Below are 24901 nucleotides of genomic sequence, written 5' to 3'. Positions count from 1 at the left end.
TGGCCGTTGACACCCTATTGAACTCATTCTTGTCAAGAGCACAGAATAAGTCGTTCATTGCTTTATAATCTAAATTTACATTGTTCCTTTGAGATGTAGTCCATTCCATAAAAGGAGTAGTTGGCTTCTCGTATTATGTTTCACAACGTTCCAAAGTTCATAGCCAATTGATTGGAGATAGATTTTCATCCAATACTTTCAATAATTATAATTTAGTCCATCAAACATTGGTGGATGATTTGTAGAATGTCCTTCCTTGAATTTTAAGTTTGAGTCAAAAGTTGATGCCATTTCTTCAACCTTGCTCTGATACCAAATGTAGGATCTGATCTAATCACATTTAAACACTAGAGGGGGGGTGAATAGTGTTTTTTTTAAATTTATGCAAAGAAGATTATAATTTGCAAATAAGATAGCATAATCACAGAAAATCACAATTACAAACACAGAATTTTATACTGGTTCCACCTCCCAGGTGTACATCCAGTCCTCAAGTAAATCTCACTTGAGAGTTCCACTATGATTTTAAAAAACATACAAAATCAAATAGCAAACCTGATCAATTTGCAAGTCTATGCAAATTGCACACAATCTCTTCATCAAGAGATTACACCTCTCACACCCGTGAGAACACTTGTCTTGTTACAACTTGATTCCTATAAGCCTTGAGTGTATTGTAATGTGTAGCAGTGGCTTAGGAACGTTTTAAATCTCTGAAAATTACCTAATTTGATTGTATATTTGAATGAAGACCAAAGGCTAACCCAGAGAATGCTTTTTCTCAACACTCTGGAAATTTTTACTCTTGGAAAATGCACAAAACTTAAATCTTATATATAGGAATGAGTGAGTTAATTTTCTGAACTTGTAAACTATTTATAGCCCTTGAAAAGACAATTTTTTAAACCCTAAAAATGTGCACATAACGGCTATAAATAGTCGGTTTTTTTTTTTCAAAAACTAAAATGTCAGAAAACTGTTTTAGTAGTCAACTAATAGTCGTTGTAGTCGACTACTCTGAGTTCAAACAATTTTAGTAAACTCAGGATTTTTCTCAGTAGTCGACTACTATATTCATTAGTCGACTACTCTGTAAAACAAAAAATCTAGAATTCAAAATTTGAAGCTGAGTAGTCGACTATAATTATTAGTAGTCGACTATTCTACATTGTTATAGGATTTGAAGTTTTTGTCTAGATCTTTATTAGTCGACTATTATCTCTTGTACTCGACTATACTGTATTTTTACAAAATTTTATATTTTGATCAAAGGTTTCAGTAGTCGACTACAATTCTAATTAGTCGACTATTAAGCGTTCAAAATGTTATGTATGAAATATTTTAAGACTCATTAATTAACTAAATACTCTAATGGTTAACATAGGGGATTTCTATAGTTAACCAATACATTACGCCTATGTTAATGTGTTCTAATCTCTATGTGTGTGTATATGTGAGTGATCAAGGCTTGTACAATTTTTCTAAGTAAAAAAAATATAAAAATTACATTGATGTATAAGCTCTTCATCTTCTTTACATCATGAAGCCTTGAACTCATCTTGCACTTGTTCATGTTGATAGCTGTATTGAAATGTTAGTGTACAATAATACACAAAGTGATTCATATTATGAATAAATTGTTATCATCAAAATTATATCATAGGGACATGATATCCAACATGTGTTTAATCCTTTAGAGCCCAATGAAATTTTTTTCACGACATTTTTCAAATCGATATTTTTGGACTTTAGCAATTCATTTTCAAAAACTATGGTTGTGCATCTAGTTTTAAACTTTCTTATTTAGAAGACAATTCACATAATAATTTATTTGCCTTAGCAACTAATTTCTCATTGTCAGTTAGTTTATCAATTAGTTACTTAGATATTCTTGATTCGTGTCTCTGTATATGGAACATTATGTGCATTCAATAAACATAGTCTCACATGATAAGTTACGCAAAATTCAATTTTGAGTAGAGAGTTTCAGCTTTATCCCTTAAAACATTTTTTATCTTTTCTCAAATTTGAATTTATTCTTTTTATCACTTTTTATTGTTCAGCAATTTTTTAAGTTGACCTAATATTTTATTATATTTGGAATGTCACTAATTTGTTCAAAGTTACGTGTTTTGCCCTGTCGGGATCTAAAGTAGCAATATTTCTCCTCTAAAATATAGATTTGCTTTCTTCTTGTTTGTGATTCTTCATCTTCACTGGTCATATCCCATGTTGTCACCTTTAGAATCTTGCCCTCTGCCTTTTTGTCATTCTTACTTAATGGACATTTGTTCTTATAGTGATCTGGTTTCATGCAATGATAGCAAATATGTTAAGTTTTGGAATCGCAAGAAGAATATTTGCTCACTTTACTTAGGAACAGATTCCATCTATTTTGCAAGTACTTCAGATCATTTTTTGTTTTAAGAAAGGATTTGAACCCTTTTACGATTAGTCCCACGTGGCTCTTTTCATTCTGGGATCTTGAACTCGATTCCTTCTTCTTTTTTGACCTGAGTTTCTCCTTTTTGGCCTTCAAAGCTAATGATACCTTCTTGGTGCTATCTTCTGAATCATCTTCTCTTTCTTTTAATCGCACTTCATATGTGGGAAGATTCCCTATAAGGTTTTGAAAAGTTAGTTAAAAAAAATTTACAATTCTTTGATAGCCATAACCTTTAGTTCCCAATCTCTGGAAAAAAGAATAAAAAAAAATTCCACGAGCTGTTTGTTGTCATAAAGTTCTCAAAGTTTTTGAATTTTTCACAATGTTAGTGATTCATGTGAGTGTACACTAAATGCTCTCCAAGGCCTTCATATTGAAGTCTTCTTACTTGCTCATCAGCATCGTAAGTTTCACCTCTTTTGCCTATGAAGTTCCTTCCCGAACGGTTAAGAAACAGTGAAGAACATTTATAACTTTAGCATTAAAAGAATAAAGCTTTTTTTATCAACAGAGGTCCACTTACCTCTAGGAGTGACTATCTTGCTCTAAGTAACAATGGTAGTGGGCTCACAGTAGCTAATCTCAACAATAGTCCGAACGTCAAATTTAGTGTACAACAAAAAGACTTTCACTCGAAAAGAGTGCATTTTGGGAAGAGGATCATTTCCTATGTAAGGCGTTATAATCAACTTTCCCTCGTAGTTACTGCATTAAGTTGAGTAAGAATGTGATGAACTGTTTAATTCCTTAATGATGAGTGCATCGGGTGGGCAACAACTAAATCTTAACTATTAATTAATTTAGGGTTTGTAAAAAGACATGAAGACCCCACTATTTCTCCTGGTGGTAGAAAAACGTCTCTGTCCGCGCACGAGACATTCATTTAGTTTCCATCACTCAATTTAAGCACTCAAATTGGGAATGATAGAGATAAAATGTAATCTTTAATCATCAAGATTGGTAACGAAACATATATTTTCATTAATGCTAGAAGAGAACCTACTTATTCTGTTAAATTCTATAGAAAAATAAGTATATACGACAATAAAGTACTTACTCTGTTAAATTCTATAGAAAATAAGTATATACGACAATAAGGGGTTGTTTGTTTCACCATTTTTATGAAGAAAAAAAAAAGATTTGGGTATGATAATGGCAAAATTGTAAATAAAGGATTCTTTATGAATCATATTCTTGAGTTTGGTTCCCCAAAAATTTATAGATTTCGGGATCTATAAAGTTAAAAAAGTATGCTAGTTTTATAGAAATCAAAATCCTAATGATTTGGGCGGATTTTTGGGCGGATTTGAGGTTGAGAGCTAACGCATTTGTACGATTCTCCCTTTCTCTTTTTTTCTGATTATGTTTCTTCACAAACCCTATATTATTATGGACCAAATCCTATTCTCATTCCAAACCAAACTAAAGAATAGGAATTGAAGAGTTTCTATAAAGTTGGATTTTATTTTTTCATGTTATGAAACAAACATAGAAATGAAAAAAAAATGATTCCATGACAACATAAAATTGTCTTAAATTTTTTTATGGATTAGCTAGGAATCCATAAAAAATATGGGATTCCTACTTCTATTCTTGCTCACTATTGAACCAAACACCCCCTAAAGTAATCAATAGTTCTCTCAAAATTTATGTAATCAGTTGAACAATACAATTGTAACAATTTGGTTTGATATGAGTATCATTATAGTATAGTGGTAAATTAAAGCCTTCGTGTTTCCAAATTATATCAAGCGTATGCAGTTTGGAAATCATTAACATACCAACATTCAGTAATTTTCAACCTTAACGAGAAACGCCTTTAATCATTTTTTGTAAGGGCTGACCGTAATGGTTGGCACTTACATCTTGTCAAATATCAGAATTATGGTATATATGGACTTTTTTTTACTATATATTATATTAATAAATAAAACTAAATAACTTTTATAGCCTAAAGTTTAATTTTGTTTTATTCAAATATTGTTGATAAAATTGGCAATAATAATTTAAATTCGCAATCATAGTGTTCAGATTTGCTACGGACTCATGGGACCCTCTTACACAACCGGATTAAGATTATATCACCAATACTAATATTTTATTTTTAGGCTAAAAGATCAATTTGGTCCTTGTACCGTGTCTTCAAATTTAACTTGGTTTCTTTACTTTATATTTTTTTCAACTTAGTAATCACTGTACTACACGTCTGTTTAAAACTAAGCCCTCTTTTAGCACCGATTAAATTTTGGGTGTTATCTTTTCGTTTATGACCATTATACCCTTAATCCGAATACTCTTGATTTCTATAGGAAAAGGATATCTGTTCATCTTACATAACAAATTTGAATGAGAAGGACCGCAATAGTATTCTGAAAACTAGTAATATCATTATTCTTATATTAAAGTCTTAACTATTAGAAATTTATTAGTCTCATTTGATAACTATCCATACCACTGAGGTGATTTATGCACAACTAATATAGCTATAGTCCTAATATATCTGTAAATTCTGAATCCAAACTTGGTATATGTAATATGCTTCTGATCCAATTGTTTTGTATCCATGTATGTTTATGTTGGGCGCAGAGTCACGCCCTCACGCCACTAAAGTGATATAACCTGAGAGAAAGCCTTGCCTTTTGTTTTCACAAAAACTCAAGTCAACCTCTATATTCCTGTTTCACTAAGAAAACAAGAACAGAAGTAATATATCTCAACAAGGTGAGATATAACTCTTCTCAATATCAGATCTAGGTTTGAATATCGAGTAAACCAACAAGCAATAGCCAACACCCAAAAACAGTAAAGACACAAGATTTATGGGGTTCGACAAACTTTCCTACGTCCACGGGAGGGGGTGAAGAGAGATTCTACAATGAAGGAGAACACCAACGACTTGTACAACCCACAAGCTCCTCCCAAAAATAAAGCTTTGATTTTTACCCAAAAAAAATTGATCTCTCTCTCGTAAAACCTCTACAAGCTCTCTCTTTTTCTCTCCTCAAGATCTCACCTTTGTAGATCTGAAAAACTCTCTTATTTGTAGTCTGAAAAAACCCTAGAAGAAGACTCATATTTATAGGAAAAAATCCCAACCCAAAAAATCCAAACAGAAAACTCAGCAAAAAAAATCTCGCCGGCTGGGGTTGTCTCGCGCGGGGCTGTCTCGCGCAGGGCTGTCTCGCGTGGGACTGTCTTGCGTAGGGCTGTCTCGCGCGGATCCCCCTTGTTCCCCGTTCACAATTCTTCACCTCTTACATCATTTGATAAACCTCAAAATTTGGACGAACTGAAGGCGCCAAAATTTTTCTATAGGTTCCAGCACGCAGCTCGAGATGAAGAGAATGTGATGAATGCCATTATCCAAGTCAAAGAGGATTATCTGATGACGTAAAGAAGCAAACAAGTACATGAAGATAATTGGCAAAGCGTAAGAGTCAACGAAATGCGTGAAACGGTGAAACGACGAAGAAACAACACAACCAAAGCTGTGTTTCGCACATGGCGTGCAAACACTCAAGAGTGTTTCGTACCCATGTACGAAACACCCAAGGTGTTTCGCACACATGTGGGTGTTTCGCACAGGTATGAAACACCCAGAGCTATTTCGCACCAATCAAGACTCCCGGGACACGTTTTGGCGGTTTTCGATCTGTTTCGACGGTTCTGGAATCTTCCTGACTGCTTTGAGGCTATCCTTAAACGTGTGAGAGTAGTAGAGCTGTTATCAACCGAAGATAAGGCCAAATAATGAGTTCTTATCCAAAAACAGGGTACCCGAAGCCTATAAATACACCCCTAGAGCTCTTATACAGGGGGGATCGGGAATTTTAAGCTTGAAGGTGAGTTACTGACCCTGTGAGAGGAGAGCCACGAATTTCAGATCTAAAGGCGAGGTCTTGGTGAATTCTTCAGTATAAAGAGGGAGCTTTCGAGAGATCTGTAGTTTTTCCATCTTCCTTCTGGATCAAACACCGTTTTGATCTCGAGAAGAGTATTTATTTCATATTATTGAGATATCTACTTCTGTTCTTGTGTCTAAAACGAAATAAGAATAGTGAGCCTTCATTCTGATCAACCCGGATCTGATTTTTGGTGGTCCACGGGCTAACGTGTCCCCGGCACAGGCAAAGATCTCACGCAAGCAGTGACCGATGAATGATCATGCATGTATTTCTAGGAGATCTCATTTGTTTATTTTTATTCGTGTAAGAAAAGTCTTATAAAAAGGCTCCTTCTTTCAAATCTTGTAAATCGATAAACGATTGTAATAGATTCCGTAATAAAAAGATTTTCGACGCAAACACGTTGGTGACCACAATGGGAGACAATAGCCTCTCTGTCGAGGCTGTCGTGTCGCAACCAAGGAGCAAGATCCTGTTGATGCAGCAGTCAAGTATGAATTTGACCAACAAAACTTTGAAGAGTATGTCTCATCCTCCTCCTCTCGCAAGTGTAGAAAGATCTCTTCTTTGAAGAAGGTTCACTAGTCTTCAGATCTGAACACCCAGGGCGATGACTCTCACATAATTATTATTGAAGGTTCCTCTCACAATTCCCCTCCAGCATCCAATGAAGTTGGATACATGGCTCCCAATAACTCATTTTCAGTAAAGGAGTGTCCGCTGAAGGTGCACTAGTTCTGACGAAGAGGGCTCGTCAGAGGCAGCGCAAACGTCTTGTATGTCAGTTCGCCAAGGCCTTGGAGTAGGTTGACAGACTCAGCTATCACGCAGATCTAGAATTTAGGAGGCATCAAGCAACTAAGCTGCCACCACAATGAGCAATTGACTCCTCCTCTAAACCATCAACCAACAAGTGGGGCCAGGTCAAAAGGACTCGCATAGCTCTCGAGGAACACATCCAGAAGCGTCACGCACTTCTCGCACATGTACGGATTATTGTACAGAAGGCACAAGAATTACAGAAGGAAGAGATGGTCAAAAACCATCAAAATTACGCCATGTCTGGGTGCCAAACATCAAAACAATGTCGAAATCAACTCGGAAGATGACCGTTTTAACCTCCGATGGCCAAGACACCTCAGAGTGTCTCGCCTAAACAGCCTCTCCTACGGCATTTTCCCCGCTTTCGTCGGCCTCTGTTCCTGCTCTGTCTAATCTCGTACCTCCAGTAAAGCCTCACGACATCGTTGATCTGTCAAAGTTCAAGATTACGATGACGGATCGCCTTGGCCCTCTACGCGAAGATTGAGGCAAAGCTCCTATTAAAGAATGCTTGGGTTCGGTGAACAAATCCCAAGCGACTCTTCAGGCTGGGGGTCGTACATACCCTCTTAACAAGTCAATTCCTATAACCGCCCACTTAGGGGTATGTATGGAAGACCAGGAGCCCTTTAAGGTTCCACCCTCACAAGGGCGTGATTCTAAATGTGTGACTCCCGAGAACGCCAACAAGGCGTTACCCCTCAAGAAGAAAACGTGTCCGTCAGACGACAATATTATATCTGGGGATTCAAACCGACAGCCGATAGGATGCTCCGGCCATAATACTGATGAGTTGTACTATTGGGCTGGGGCTACGAACAAATGTCAAAAGAGAAGTATCCTAGATCCGGACTTTCACTGTCCTTGTGAGAGGCTTATCAAGCTAGTATTATCAGAATGTAGCTACCCCAAGACCGCTCCACAGAGGGTCTCAATATTTGAAAGACTTTCCACTGAATCGTCCAAATCTAAATCAAGACGCTTCCACAAAAGAAGATCAGTCGGTCAAGATGACGAACTCCCAAAAGTCACCATCAACATGGCCGATAAAGGAAAGTCAACACGATGTTTCAGTTTTGATCCTTTTCTAGGGGTGTCCTAACATCTCACTTGGCTACGGTCGGGGACTATCAGACATAGGCCAAATAAAGGACAATCCTCAGATGATGAAGCGTTAGACGCTTGCTCTGCGATTGCTTCTGACAATACAGTGTCTAGCGTGGGATGAACTCGAGAAGCGTTGATGGTCACTACTGAACAAATAGCTCAACTGCTTCAAGAAGCCTTGGCCAAGTAGAAAGAAGAATTTAAAGCCGAATGGAGTTGATCGTACAACGGATGAGAGAGTTAAATGACCAACAACTTCAAGCCTTATCAAATCAGTATGGTGAATCCAGTCGTCACAATGCTACTAATCAAGAAGATAGTGATTTGGATGTGGATGAAAATCTCAACACCGATACCCCTCCTATTGACCAAAATGCTGGGGATGGTCTTATCGAGGATAACAACGTTGGGGGTGGTCCTGTTGTTCCTCCCCGAAATCGCCTGAAGAAAAATACAGGTGAGGATGATAAAATGAAAGACCTAGAGAGCAAGATTAACACTTTGATGTCTGCTCAAGAGGTAAAGAAAACTGGTATTCTATGCCCCTACCTAATGGAGTGGGAGTCAATCTCATATCCGATGAAGTTCAATCTAATTAACTTTACACCGTTTGATGGAAAAGGCTTACCCACTCAGCACGTGATTTATTTCAAGTCCCACCTAGGCGTGATCTCTGGCAATGAACCTCTGATGGTCCGGACATTCGTTGGTACCCTTCGCGGAGCTACCTTCGATTGGTACCGCCGTCTCAAGTCAGGAAGTAGCAACAACTGGAATTACATGGAGAGCATGTTTCTCACTACTTTCTTTGATGACAACACTGAGGTGTCAATCAGAACCCTCTTCGATGAAAACCAGAGGGATGGAGAATCAGTCGACAACTTCATCAAACACTTACGGAACAAAGCGATGAACTGCCGAGATCTAGTCACAGAGGAGTTCATCATTCAAACTTTCCACAACAATATTTCTTTGAACGTGTTGGAAGCCATGAGGGTGGCACCGTCCAAAATGTGCAAAGAGTTAAAGGTGCACGGAGAGCAAGTCGAACGCTTCCTCAAAAGGAAGAAGGCTAAGAGAGGCCAACCGGCAGAGAATCCCCCGAAGCAGAACTTCGTCCCTCGTGGTAGAGGGAAAGTGCCAGCAAAGGAAGTGGATGCGAATTAGATGTTCCAACTATAGCCTCAACAGCAAGCACATCCGCAAGCATCGCAACAGTCATCGTCTCAGTGGCAACAGAGACCTCAAAGGCAACAGAAGACCGCAAAATTAAAATTCCCAAAAGAATATTCTTTTAAGGAAGACGAGGTCCCCGGTATATTCAAATACCTTTTGTAGAACAACAAGATCAAGTTGCATCCAATCACTAACCAGGAAGGAGCCAAGAAGACTACAGATCCGAGATACTATGCATTTCACAGGCAGGTCCATCATCCTACCAAGACATGTTATACCCTCAAGGACAAGATTCAAGCCTTGATTGACGTCGGGATCATCATCGCAAAATAACCCAAGGAAAAGAAGGTGGGTGCGAACGTAGTGACCATCAACTTCGGCTCCATTCCTTTAACATAGTTTCAACCGGAACCCGTAACAATGGTGGAAATAAAGACCGTCAATGATGATCCTCATGGACAACAACAGAAGGGGCTTGTGCCACATACAGCTCCTAACAGCAAAGTTATTTGGGTCCATCCTGATCTACTCTAAGACGAACAGTGGATGGGGTCCTCTTCTAAGAAGAAATCCAAGTCCATGGGCAAGGGAAAGTCTTGTTACGCCACCACAGCGATTCCGAAGGAAAACAACAAAGATATCCCTACCTTCTTACTTTCTGACAATGAGCATGAAGTTTTTGTGACCAACGGAGAACCGGCCTTTGCTACAAGAAGCGGTAACGAGTACCGATTCAACTATCCCAAGGTGGCCAATCAATTGGCTGAGCAGGGGGTGGTCACAACCATACCAAAGTCTTCTGAAGAACCTCAGCACCAAGAGGCTGTAGCTGAGAAGGAATCCCAGCACCAAGAGGTTAAAAATCCGAGGTAGTCTCGTTTCAATCAACCGATTGGGAAAGACAAATCGGAAACTTTGGATGCGCCATACCGCTTCAATGGTATGACCCAAATGGCTAACATCCCAGCCAGGATAACTCTATATGAGTTATTGCGTCTTTCCAAAGACACCAGGGAGGCTTTGCAAGAAGCTTTGGCCGATTCTGACATGTTTCTCACTCAGATCAAGCCAACCCCCAAAGAACCGGAGCCGTCAGTTCAACATTGTAACCACACGACCAAACAGTTCCCTTGCATCACCTTCACCAAAGAGGACATGCAAACAAGAAATTTAAAACATGACAGGCCTTTCTATTTCACCGGATACATTGGCTCCAGTGTTGTCAACCGGATCCAAGTTGATCCGGGTTTCACTATCAGCATCATGCCACTCCATTTATGTATAATCTCGGAATCCCCACCAGCAAGCTAGCTTCCATAGGCACTGTTATCTACGGATTCAATAACAGTGGACCAGACCACTAGGTAAAATCCAAGTGAAGTGCCAACTTGGAGACCTGAGGTCCGAATTCACATGCTATGTGATCAATGTGAATATCTCCTATAACTTACTATTAGATCGACCTTGGATTCATGGTAACGTTATAATCCCCTCCATCCTCCATCAGTGTCTAAAATATGTAGACTCCAATAACGAGGTCAAGACGGCAGTCGCGGATAAGCAGCCATTTAAGGGGTTGGAAAATTATTTCACCGACTCCCTTTTTTACGGTGCTGAATCTGATGCTGAACCATCGGCCCAACGAACAGATAGCGGAGAAGAAGCTGACACCGAAGCTGGGCTTGATTACAACAGAGGTTTTTTATTAAATAACATTTTACCATTTATAATCAATCTTGACGGTAGAGAATCGTCAGATGGTAGTTGTAATTGGCAACTTACCGAAGTAGAAATAAATGACGAAATAGAGTATTCTCCTTGTCTTGAAAATGTAATGCAGGGGCTGTATGATAACCCCGATATACATATATTATTTTGATCGTCTTGTATGATGAAGAAGCATTTCCAAGACTCATTTGGAACAACCATCATCATTTCTGCTAAGGCAGGGGGTGAAAAGGAGTTAATTTTCGACAAAAGGGAGATATCTCTACCATCAGATCCCTTCTCAAAGGAAGATAGTGATGATGAGAGGCCTGGTCCCCCACTTATTTAGATACAGTCAACAAGTGTGTAACTTCATAAAGAAATGGGGATACAACTTCACACTCGAAGAAGGTCTTTGTTTTAGTCGAGGTCCACGAATTCCACCTCGTCCGACCTATGTACCGAAAGGAAAACTTTAAAAGGGGTCTAGGCTATGTCTCTTCATCCGATAACGAATGTTACTAGCAAATCATCGACCGATTAGCAAATAAGGATGGATACTCATCTGATTCTTCAAATTGAAACTCCAACGTCAACCTTGGAGAAATGTTTAAAGGCCTGATGTCGAATATGGTCACGGTCGATCCCGTCATAATGGAGGAAGACGGCCAATTGCCAACTTGAAAAGATCCTTGGATCCATCACCTGAATACCTAATATGGTGATAGATTCGAACAAAGAGAACCTCTAACCAAAGACAAAGTGGTCCAGGTGAGCATGGGTGACGAAGCGAATCTGAAGCCCATATTCGTCAGCGATAGCCTTCCACCAGATGAGAAGGAAGAGTTGATTGCCCTCATCAGGGAATACATAGATGTTTTACCCTGGAGCTACGAAGATATGCCAGGACTTGATCCAAACGTGGCGATGCATCGCCTTAACATAAAACCGGATGCTAAACCTATCGAGCAACAGTAAAGATGATTTCGTCTAAAAATTATGGAAACGATCGAGTCTGAAGTTAAAAAGCTGATCGACTCGGGTTTTATCAGGAAAGAACAACATCCTAACTGGCTAGCAAATATTGTATCGGTCCTTAAAAAGAATAGGAAAATTAAGATCTGCATCGACTTCAGAGAGTTGAACACTACGTATCCAAAAGACGATTTTCCTCTCCTGATCACGGACGTTATCATCGACAACACGTGCGGGTTCGAGAGAATTTCATTCATGGATGGATTCTCGGGTTACAATCAAATTAAGATGTACCCGGATGACGAAAAGCATACCTCATTGAGAACATCGCTCGGCGTCTTCTGCTACATAGTCATGTCCTTCGGCTTGAAGATCGTAGGTGCCACATACTAACGGGCAATAACGAAGATTTTCTAGGAACATCTCCGGAAGACCGTCGAGTGCTATGTTAATGACTTAGTCATTAAAAGCCACAGCAAAGACCACTATATTCAAAACTTGAGGATGATGTTCGATCTCATGCGGAGTCACCAATTAAAGATGAACCCTACCAAGTCTTTCTTGGGAATATCCAGTGATAAATTCCTTAGATTCGTCATCACTACCAAGGGTATCCCTATTGATCCCGATAAAGTAAAGGCGATACACGAATTGCAACCTCGAGATATCTCAAAGAACTCAGAGGATTACAAGGATGATTGGCTTATATCCGTCGGTTCATCTCGAACCTCTCCGGAAAATGCCAACTATTCTCTAAACTCACGAAGAAGGGTGTGTCGTTTATGTGGGACGATGCCTGTCAAAAGGCCTTTGAAGATATCAAAGCATATCTAGTGAATCCTCCTGTCTTTGTTGCACCAAAGTCAGGTAGACCATTCTTGATTTACATCAAAGTGACGAACCACTCGTTAAGCGCTTTACTCGCATAAGACGATGACAACAACCATGAACAGGAAATAAATTATCTGAGTCAGACTTTGATAGGTATCGTATCTCGATATCTGATGATTGAGAATGAATGCCTAGCCCTGGTGTTCGTAATCCAGAAGATGCGACATTACTTCGTTGAATAGACGATCTATGTCATCTTTAATGTTAACCCAGTCTGAGTATTCATGATGCAACCGGCCTCCATGAATTAGTTGTTAGCGAGATGGACCCTACTCTTATCCCAATATGATCTGCACTTCAAATAATAGAACTCAGTCAAAGGACAAGCGATTTATAATCTTTTGGCAGGTAACCCTATAACGGATATAACCGAATTATATGAAGATTTGCCTGATGAAACTCATGAAGTTAACACTACCTCTCATCAGTAGGTGTGGTAATTGTACTTCGATAGTGATTCTCGGGCAACTAATTTGGTAAGTACTCCCAGATGTTCTAAAATTTCCTCAGGAGTTAGAGTTGTCTTAGTTTCCCCGAAGAAACATGTGCTGCCTCGAGCCTATTCACTCACCAAGCCGTGTTCTAATAATGTAGCCGAATATAACGCGCTGCTCATTGGACTTAGTCTTGCCAGAGAGCTGGGGGTCGAGTGTCTTGAAGATTTTGGTGATTTTCAACTGATAGTCAAGCAGGTTCGAGGAGAGTATGAAGTCAGGAACCATGACCTGGTCTCGTACCACCAGGCAGCCATCGATATGGCAGACTCGTTCAAAGTATTCTTCGTCGAGTATATTTTGCATCTCCAAAATGTACATACAGATGTACTGGCAGCATTAGCAGTATCTCAGGCACAACCTCCCGAAACAGAACAGTTGGTCACAGTGAGAACTCACCAACTCTTTGTACCAGACTACACCTTAGACATCAAAGGGGCACACTCGACCAAAACCAAACTCGAGCCTCGAGATTGGTGTTTTCCCATTATTGATTATGTCCTGCACGGTATTTTACCGAAAGACATAAAAGAAAGAGACTCGGTCCAATGAAGAGCACCGAGATTCTATTACAATGCAACGACTCAGATACTTTATCGACATGCGTATGATGGTTTGCTACTCTGGTGTCTTTCAACCAAAGAGGTGGAAGAGGCACTCAAAGAAGCGAATGATGGAACCTGTGGTGTACACCAACCTGGTCTTAAACTCTATAATCATCTCAGAATGATGGGATATTATTGGCCAACCTTGATCAAGGACGCGGTTGAGTATGCCCGGCAGTGTCACGTGTGTCAGATACATTATAATTACATGTATCAACCCCCAAAGCACCTGCACCCTTCGACCACATCATGGTCATTCGAGACGTGAAGAATGGACATCGTCGGTCTTATTTTTCCACCATCGGCCAAAGGTGACTGCTTTATTTTGGCAATCACTGACTACTTCTCAAAGTGGGTCGAAGCAAATCCACTCAAAGAAGTGAAGATAAGTGACATCATCAAATTCATCAAACACCACATCATCTACCGATACGGTGTTCCAAAATGAATCGTGCATGATAACGGCCCTCAGTTTGTCAACAACTCCTTTATCAAATTCCGTAGGAAGTTGAGAATTCAAGACGTCTCGTCGACGGCATACAATCCACTACAAACGGATTGCTTGAAGCCTTCAACAAGATAATTATTAAGATTTTGTTAAAACTCATGAGAACTAACAAACGAGATTGGGATGACAAACTCGGTTTAGCTCTTTGGCCATATTGCACCATAGTCTGCATGCCTACCGGAGCGACTCCGTACTCTCTAGTGTATGGATACGAGTCTATCCTTCCCTTGGAAATCTAAATTTTATCTCTTCGCATCACTCTCGCAACGGGGATGATGACGTAGGAACAACATCAGAAACGTCTTGAAGAACTTGAGATGTTAGATGAAAAGCGCCTAGAGGCTCAGCCACAAATTGAGTTTTACCAGGCCAGAATCTCCAGGGCTTTTGATAAAAGAGTTTGACAACGAAGCATCAAGGAATGAGACTTGGTTCTCACCGTCCGGCGACCAATGATACTCAACTCTAAGAAGAAAGAAAAATTCCAACCCAAATGGAAAGGGCCGTTTGTGATAGAGACAGTCTACTCAAACGACGCATATCGCTTAATCACCCAAGACGGTGACAAGCTCATGATGCTAATAAATAGGAAGTTCCTAAAAAAGTATTATCCCTAGTACGTGCGGGATAACCTATTTAACGGGAAGTTTCTGGAGAATGTTATGCAGGGTATTCTTAAGGATAACCCAAGATCAGCTGATTATTCAAGATGAAGACCAGTCATCTAAATAATTCATTCTTAGTCATAAAAAATGATTAAGAACCTCCCACTGTGGTTATTTAATCATTTCCAAGATGATTAAAACCCTTATGCTGTGATTTTATGAGCACTCATTCGTTGAGATGAGATTCAATAACTTCATCAGGTCAATCTTCCCTCACGAAGCTCCAACGGTGTAACTGTAGAGTGCTTGATGATTCACGGTCCTCCATCAAAAAATTCCTCACTGATCAAATTAATTGACGGTGGGTCCCCCAAAATTTATCGCGATTAAATCCATTCAAACTCCCACTGCTTTCATGCCTTTAACACTCCCACTGTTGAAGTACTGACACAACATTAAAATTTCAATCTGTCGATCCATGGCGATTATCAAACCCCTCCTTCGTGTTAAGTCCCTACAACTTCACACAAAAAAACTCCCACTGAGTGGTTTGTACAAGTCAACATTTCCACTATTATTTATATCTCTACTTGCGCTGTTTCTTGGTTAAACTTTCCTACGGTTAGGACCAAAGCCAATATCCCCTCTTAATTCTTTCCATGAACGAGAAGTCTACTTTCAAATTGTGTGATCAAACCTTCATATGGTTAGGGTTGTCTCAAACTCCCACTTAGTCAAACCTTCCTACAGTTAGGGCCAAAATTGAAATTCTCTTTCGATAAACAAAAGGCTTTCATTCATTCCTCTTCAGTAAAACATTTCTACAGTTAGGGCCAAAGTTAGAATTTTATCTTGATAAACGAGAAATTCATCTTCAAATTGGGTAATCAATCCTATAAAAGTTAGGGTTACCTGGATCTTTTTGATTCTCAGTATGGAGATCCCACTCCTAGTTTCACCTTTCAGAATTCTCAAAGTGGAGATCCCACTTTAAGTTTCTTTTTCATCAGGAGATAGAATATAAAATTCTTCCTCTCCGGTATCGGGTTCGTCTTTTCCCTAAGAGAAGACCTGGAGATAGAATATAAAATTTTTCCTCTCTGGCATCGGGTTCATCTTTACCCTAAGAGAAGACCTGGAGATAGAATATAAAATTCTTCCTCTCCGGCATCGGGTTCGTCTTTGCCCCAAGAGAAGATCTGGAGATAGAATATAAAATTATTCCTCTCCAGCACTGGGTTCGTCTTTGTCCTAAGAGAAGACACAATCTTTCAATAGCCAAAATCCATACCTCACACGCATGGGGACTTTATCTCAATCCCTAAATAGAGATAAGTCTGCATCTAACATGTGCTATCGGGTAGCGCATTCTCGTAAAATCAAAGCCTACGTATTCAATATCGTAACATGTTTTTATTAATAACACCAAAATCCGTGCCTCACACGCATGGGAGAATTTATCTGGATCCTTAATTAGAGATAATTCTATGCCTAACACGTATTTCCGGTTAGTCCTTTACCGTTAAAAGGACACCAAAATCCATGTCTGGGGGACTTTATCTGGATCCCTAATTAGAGATAAGTCTACGCCTAACACGAGTTACCAGTTAGTTTTTTTTCGCAAAAAAGACACCAGAATCCACATCTAGAGGATTTTATCTCGCTCCCTAATTAGAGATAAGTCTACGCCTAACACGCATTGCAGGTTAGTCTTTTGTGATGAAAAAGACACCAGAATCCACATTTGGGGGACTTTATCTCGATCTGATACGAGTTGCCATGTGAGCACCTTTGATCGCGAAATTATCAAAGGTGGGTTGAGGACAAAACAATAAGAACACAAGAATAACTCAGGTTTTGGGCGAAGGAAAATACCTTCTCTAGATTATGAGTATGCACTTTACAATCTCTCACAATCTCACTCTAGAATTGAAGAACAAGCTCTCCAAATCTCAATTACAATCTAATCTCCCTTGATTAAAATGTCTGATTGTTTTAAACCCTAAAACAATACCTTATATAGGTGTATAAACGAGGGTGGCAAAGTGATAAATAACCAAGCCCAACCCAAACAGGAAAACGCGTAAATAGAGTCCTTAACAAATCTGGAAAACTCCGATGAGTCGACTCATGAATAGTTATGAGTCGACTCTTGACCTCACATGAGTCGACTCATAACTGATGAGTCGACTGGACAGAGACTTTTGCTAACAGGGCTTGAGTTCTTGAGTCGACTCAAAACTGATGAGTCGACTGGTCAGAAACTTTTGACAAAACGACTGGGTTTCGTAGGTCGACTCATGACAGGCATGAGTCAACTCAACCTGATGAGTCGACTCATGTACATGTATGAGTCGACTCACGAGCTGAAAACTGGATTCTTCGAATCTGCTGCTCATCGTCTCGTTCCACGCTTCCACCTGTGTTCCCCTGTACTATTTGACACCTCTATTCTCATGCTATTATGAGAATCATCTATCCTCAAGCTCCTATAAGGATCGCTAAGTTCCAAAGAGAAGATACACCCGTATCATGGGTCCCCCTTTTAGGAACTTGAAGTCCCGTTTAAGTTAGAACTTCAGCTGAGAAAACTCGCGAGCTCCTCCTTCCTTGTTGAACCACTTAGCCTTGCTAGGAACTTGACCTTGACGTCCAATGAGAAACGACTCCTTCATCCCCCGTCTCGTCGTGGTCATCTTTCGCTCCAAAATACAATCTTCCTTCAGCGGTTCCTCTCTATCAAACCACAAATCTTCAACATACGGCAAGATCACCTTGTTATCACCTTCATCATCCAGCAATGGAGGCTCAAACAACTTTAAGTACTCGGTATTGATCACCGAATACATACCTAAGTAAGGTGGTAAATCGAGCTTGAAAGCGTTGTCGCCAATCTGATCGAGAATCCGAAATGGACTATAACGTATCAGTTTTAACTTTTTCCCTTCTCCCTTTAGCCTCTCCTTACTCAATTTTAGCCACATCATATCGCCCACTCCAAAGTTACAAGGAACTCGATGTTGATCATGCTTCGCCTTGTACCTTGCTTGTGACTTCTTCAATTGTGCTTCAACCGAGGCATGAATATGTGCAATCTTCTCGAGAAATCGCTGAGCATGTTGTCTTTCATTCCCCTCCTTGCCGTCCATTGTAGCTTCACTCGAAAACATGAGATCAAACGGACTCGGTGGTAAGAATGCATAACAAGTCTCAAACGGTGACTTTCCCGAAGATCCATAAATCGTCCGATTAAAAGCAAACTGCAAATATGGTAAGCTCTCATCCTAAGTCTTGGGATGCCTGGAATTATACCCTCGCAACATATGCACTAAAGTCCGGTTGACTACCTCTGTTTGCCCGTCTGTTTGTGGATGAAAGGCCGTGCCCTTCTTCAATTTAGTATCCATCAAACTCCACAAAGAATCCCAAAATTGCCCGAGAAACTGGCTATCCCGATCCGAAATAATTGAACTCGGTAAGCCAAAATGCTTCCACACATGCTCGAAGAACAACTGTGCTGCACCCGCTCCCGTCACGGTCTTCTTACAAGGATTCAAAATCACCATCTTACTGAACCGGTCCACCACAACGTACAAATAGTCATGCCCATGCTTGGTAGTCGACAACCCTCCTAGAAAATCCATAGATATGCTCTCCCACGGCCTAGATGGAACCGGTAGTGGTAGGTACAATCCCCTCTTCCTGTTAGAAGGCTTCGAAATACAGCATAACTTACACCCTCCAATATACTTGGTCACATCATCAAGCATCCGTGGACAAAACACATGTCACCTTAGATTGAGAAGCGTCTTCTGAATTCCAAAATGCCCTTGCACACACGAGGTATGTGCTTCCCTAATCCATTGCAACCTATCACCCTCCTCCTGAATGCATAATGATGTCCCACGATATAACAAGTCATCTTCTCCAAGTGCATACTCCCCCCTTTGACCAGTCTTTGCCTGCTCGAACACACTACCGAAGTCTCTACTGGATGCGTACAGCTGTACATACTCTAAAGGAACCAATGGCTGAATAGGCATCGCCACCAATAAAGCCCATACCGGCAGACGAGATAACATATTGGCCAACTTGTTTGTCGCCCCCTTCTTGTACCTAATAATGATGTTGAAAGCCATCAAATAAGACATCCACTACATGTGTCGCGCCTGCTGTAGCTTCGTCTGGGCATGTAAGAACTCCAACGGCTTGTGATCCGAGTACACAACCACCTCCTTCCCCAACAAGTACACCCTCTAATGCTTAATCACCTGATAAAGTACATAGAACTCCTTGTCATAGGTCGGGTAGTTCGCAATAGAACCCGTAAACATCTCAGAATGGTATTCCACTGGCTTCCCATCCTGAATCAACAGCGCGCCCATCACATAACTAGACGCGTCGGTCTCCACCTCGAAAGTCCGCTGCAAATTTAACAAAGCTAACACCGGTGCCTCCGAGATCTTCCTCTTTATCAACTGAAAAGCCTCCTCATGCGTCCTCCCCCACTCGAACTAAACCTTAGCCTTTGTGAGGCCATGTAACGGTACCGCATAAGTCAAAAAATATCAAATGAACTTGCGCAAATACTGGCAAGCTCCCACGAAGCTTCTCACCTCAGTCACTATCTTCGGCGTCGGCCACTTCGTGATCACCGCCACCTTACCCGGATCTATCCTCCTCTGGCCCTTCCCCGCGATGAAGCCGAGATACACCAACTCGTCCTTCCTAAACTCGCACTTCTTCCCGTTGAGCTTCAGCTGTCTATCCTACAACACTCTAAACATCTTCTCCACATGAACAAGATGCTCCTCCCAGGTCCTGCTGTACACCAAAATATCATCAAGGTACACAATCACAAAATTCTCTATAAAAGGTCATAACAAATCATTCATGAGCCTCATAAAAGTCGTCGGAGCATTGCATAACCCAAATGGCATCACCAATCACTCGAACAGGCCCTGTTTGGTCTTGAACACCGTCTTCCAAGTGTCTTCCTCCCGAATCCTTACCTGATGATAGCCAGACTTCAGATCCAACTTTGTGAAGAACCTCGCTCCCTCCAACTAGTTCATAAGATCATCGATCCATGGTAGTGGGTAACGATTCTTGATCGTTATCTTGTTGAGTGCCCAGTAATCCACGCACATGCGCCAGCCTCCATCCTTTTTGAGCACTAATAACATCTGCGACCCGCAAGGTGAACAACTCAGCACTATCACTCCCATCTCTACTCCCATCTCTAAGAGCTCCTGGACCTGTTTCTTGATCTCTTCGGACTCCTGTACTGATGTACGATATAGGCCTATGTTTGGTAAGGAACTCTCGTCGGTCAACATAATCTCATGCTCTATACCTCGCCGTGGTGGTAGTCCCGTGATTTCCGAAAACAAGTTCGCAAACTTGGCCTTCAAACTGTCAAGATCTCCCTCCTGAAGCTTGCTCAATGTGGACAAGCATATCCTACTCAGCTGCTCTTCATAAGTCCGAACAAAACAAACTTCCTGCCTGCATTCACCAACCTCTTAGCCCAAGTCACCATCACCAAACTCGTCTTCTGCGGAAGAGATACCGAACGAAAAATGAATTGTGCGCCATCCTTGGTGAACATGTACTTTTGGGCCCGCCGATCATATACCGCGTGTCTATCTCACAAGTAAGGATTGCCCAAAATAACTTGGCAAACATCCAACAGAACCACGTCGCATGTGACCTCGTCAATATACAATTCATGGAGTGCAAATCTGAACGTACACTGGTTCACCACACTCAATCCCGCTTCCTTCTGAATCCACCCTAATGGATAGGGCTTCAGATGCTTTACCGTCTTCAATCCCAGTTTCTGTACTAATGCTTTAGATATCAGGTTCTTCTGACTCCCTGTATCTACAATGGCATCCACCAAGCTGGTTTTGACCCGCAACTTCAAAACAAAGAGCTGCTCCCTCGGGTCGTTGTCTTCTTTCGCGGCCCGTTTCCCCGTCATAAGGTTGAGGCTGCTGTTGGGCTATGTAATCTCGGGAACCTCCTTCGGATCCTGCGCTATCACGTATGCTTTCTTCTCCTCTTTCTTCTTTAACCCTTTCGGCTTCAGATGGGGATACTTCTCCCAGCAATGATCAGCCACGTGCCATGTCTGCTTGTAGTGATTGCATGTCAATCCTGCCTTCCCCGAATCACCATTCTTCTTCGCTTCCTTATGTTGAGAGTCACTAGACTTGCCTCCCGACTGTTTGGAATCACCCTTCATTTCGATGCCCTTCTTCTGTTTGTCCTCAATGGCAATTGTCTTCACGCTCACCTCTGTAATCGTTTCAACCGTGAACAGCTTCATCTCCTTCCGGATATAATCATTCAGACCCGCCATGTATTTCATGAAAATGGAGTATTCATCCGTTGCGATGTTTAGAACCATCGCCTACTGCTGGAACTCCGTCGTATACTCTTGAACGGTCTGATTGAATCTTTAGCGCAAGCCGTACCACTTGTACCAACGCTCTTCGAGGAACCCCATAGGATAGAACTGATTCCCCGGTAACTCCTTGAACTTGTTCCATTCCATGACACCGCCTTCTTTTCCTATTTGCAATAGGACTTCCATCACGTCAATGCATGCCCCGAAAGCTTTAACGTCACGAACACGATCTTCTCCTTGGATGAATATCCGTAGAGAGTGAAGTACATCTCCATACGCTCAATCCAATCATCGAGCTTCTCCACATTGACACTTCCATCATAAACAGGAATCTTCACTTTGAAATCAATCTTTAAGTTTAGGTAATAATTTTTACTCCCTGTATGTGAAGCAGACTTAACAACCTCGGCCTCTTCTTCCGAATCTAATTTCGCGCATTCTTCATCAGACTCAACAAGTTTCTTCTTACCCTTCGAAGAAGATTCCTCCTTTTTGTCCCCTCCATTGATGAGACCCACGAGCTAAGTAAGAGTAGTCCTGATCGTCTCTATCTGCTTCTCCATAACATCAAGTCTTGCTGATTTATCTGCTTCAGACATCTTCTCCCTCCTATCTTCTGGACATCTTCCAATGAAATAAGGACCTCGCCTAGCTTCTTGTATTATGATCGAGTCAGGACCATACACAGGATGCCCCCCTTCGTAGGATCTGATCACTCTGATACCAACTTGATATGAGTTGCCATACGAGCACCTTTGATCGCGGAATTATCAAAGGTGAGTTGAGGAGAAAACAATAAGAACACAAGAATAACTTAGGTTTTGGGCGAAGGAAAATACCTTCTCTAGATTATGAGTATGCACTTTACAATCTCTCACAATCTCACTCTAGAATTGAAGAACAAGCTCTCCAAATCTCAATTACAATCTAATCTCCCTGGATTAAAATCTCTGATTGTTTTAAACCCTAAAACAATCTCTTATATAGGTGTACAAACGAGGGTGGCAAAGTGGTAAATAACTAAGCCCAACCCAAATAGGAAAACACGTAAATAGAGTCCTTAACGAATCTGGAAAACTCCAATGAGTCGACTCATGAACAGTTATGAGTCGACTCATGACCTCACATGAGTCGACTCATAACTGATGAGTCAACTGGTCAGAGACTTTTACTAACAGGGCTTGAGTTCTTGAGTCGACTCAAAACTGATGAGTCGACTGGTCAGAAACTTTTAAAAAAACGACTGGGTTTCGTGGGTCGACTCATGATAGGCATGAGTCGACTCGACCTGATGAGTCGACTTATGTACATGTATGAGTCGACTCCCGAGCTGAAAACTGGATTCTTCGAATCTGCTGCTCGTCGTCTCGTTCCACACTTCCACCTACGTTCCCCTGTACTGTTTGACACCTCTATTCTCATGCTATCATGAGAATCATCTATCCTCAAGCTCCCATGAGGATCACTAAGTTCCAAAGAGAAGATACACTCGTATCACGATCCCTAATTAGAGATAAGTCTACACCTAACACGCATTGCAAGTTAGTTTTTTCCATGAAAACGACAAAAGTCTATTTATTTAATATCATAGCACCAAGTCTAAGAGAGTTCATTCTTTTAGCATAATGTTACATGAAGAACGGATTTAGACAATCTACATGCTAGCCCGACTCAAACGATAGTCAGTAAAGGTTTATCAAATCCGTTGATGGCTGACGGCAAAAATCATATAAGTATTGTGATTTATTTGTTTCAGATGGGATAGAAAATCATGATAAAAGAAATATGCTACAAAATACTTTGTTTTTTCATAATGAAGTCAAAACAAAAGGAAGATACAAAAGTGGTGCTACCAATCCAAGTACATTTTACGATCAAGAATCCAAATTTCCAGCAGAGAAAGCTTCTCCACATTAGTCTACTCAAGCTTAGCCTGCAAATCAGCCCGAACAAATTCTTCGGTGGCATCTAATATGCCTGCAGCTTCACCTCTCAGCTTGTTCAACTTCTCTTGCGTAGGCTCCAGCTTTTCAAGTGTCTGTTTTCGAGAGGATTCTACGTCGGCTAATTCGCCTTTGAGAACGGCACATGAATCTTTAGCATACTTCAAATACTTTTCAAGATCAGCTATCTTCTCGTGGGACGAGGATAAAGAGCTAATCAATTTAGCTTTACTCTTGTTTTTCCTCAAGAGAACCGCCCTCATCTACGTAACATAACCCTCCTGCATTTGTAGCTCATTCCTAAGGGACATTCGGGCATCACGCTACTGCTTTAGTTGGAACTCTAACTGAGTAGCCATATATGAAGAAGCGCCTATAACCTACAGCTCCCCTAACTCTTGGAATTCGTGCTCTAACGTGACTAAATCCGCAGTGAGAAGATCAGTCAAATCCGAGTATCCTTCCTCCCTGATCATCGTTACTTGATGATCAAGTGACTGCCTGAACTCATCAAAATAAAATCCTCGGTGAAGGATCTTATCGATCATTCCGCTCACAAAAGAAACAAAATGACCGAGGTCCACACGGAATATCTCTTTGCTTGGATCAATATCAAACAACAAGACCATGACGAGCTTATATGGAGACGTTGGGAGCTCTACAAGAAAAAAGTGGAGAATAAGAAATCCTAAAATGTTTACTAAAACCTCAAGGCAAGTCATGAAGCAGAACTTACTAACGCCAGCGGCGGACCCTCCAGCTTGAGACCCGGTGCTTGGCCCAGCCGACCCAACCTCGTGAATCGACGGAACATTAACCTTAAGCTGAGAAGTAGGCGGCGAAACTATAGCTATGGCCCCTTCTAATGATGAAAATACAGAGCCCTTATGCTGGCCAGGAGCTCTGGTGATTGTAGCTTTACCAGCTCTAGTGACTGGTCCTACAATCAAAATTCCCCTGTGATTAAGCAAGAATTGACTAACAAATACTGATAAAGTTGTAATAAATTTTGTACCTGCAAATGAACCAGCCTTCGTGCATGGTCCTGCAACCTCATGACGGGTTTGCTCCGATAACATATCATTGAGCAACCTATCATCAGTCTCAGAAGAGCAAGAAGTCGAATCGAACGTATGTCCACCTGACTCCTCGATGTCAACATCATGAAGGGTTTCATCCTCAGCTAAACCCTCCGTAATGATATATACAGAAAATAGAAGTTAGACAGAAGAAGTAAAAGCTGAAATTAACTATGCGTGAAGATCAGGCTTACCTTCTATGGCTGCAGTAGTTTCCTCAATT

Source organism: Asparagus officinalis, chromosome 10 (assembly GCF_001876935.1).
Source record: "Asparagus officinalis chromosome 10, Aspof.V1, whole genome shotgun sequence".
Taxonomy (NCBI): Eukaryota; Viridiplantae; Streptophyta; class Magnoliopsida; order Asparagales; family Asparagaceae; genus Asparagus; species Asparagus officinalis.
Note: the sequence above shows the minus strand (reverse complement) of the source record.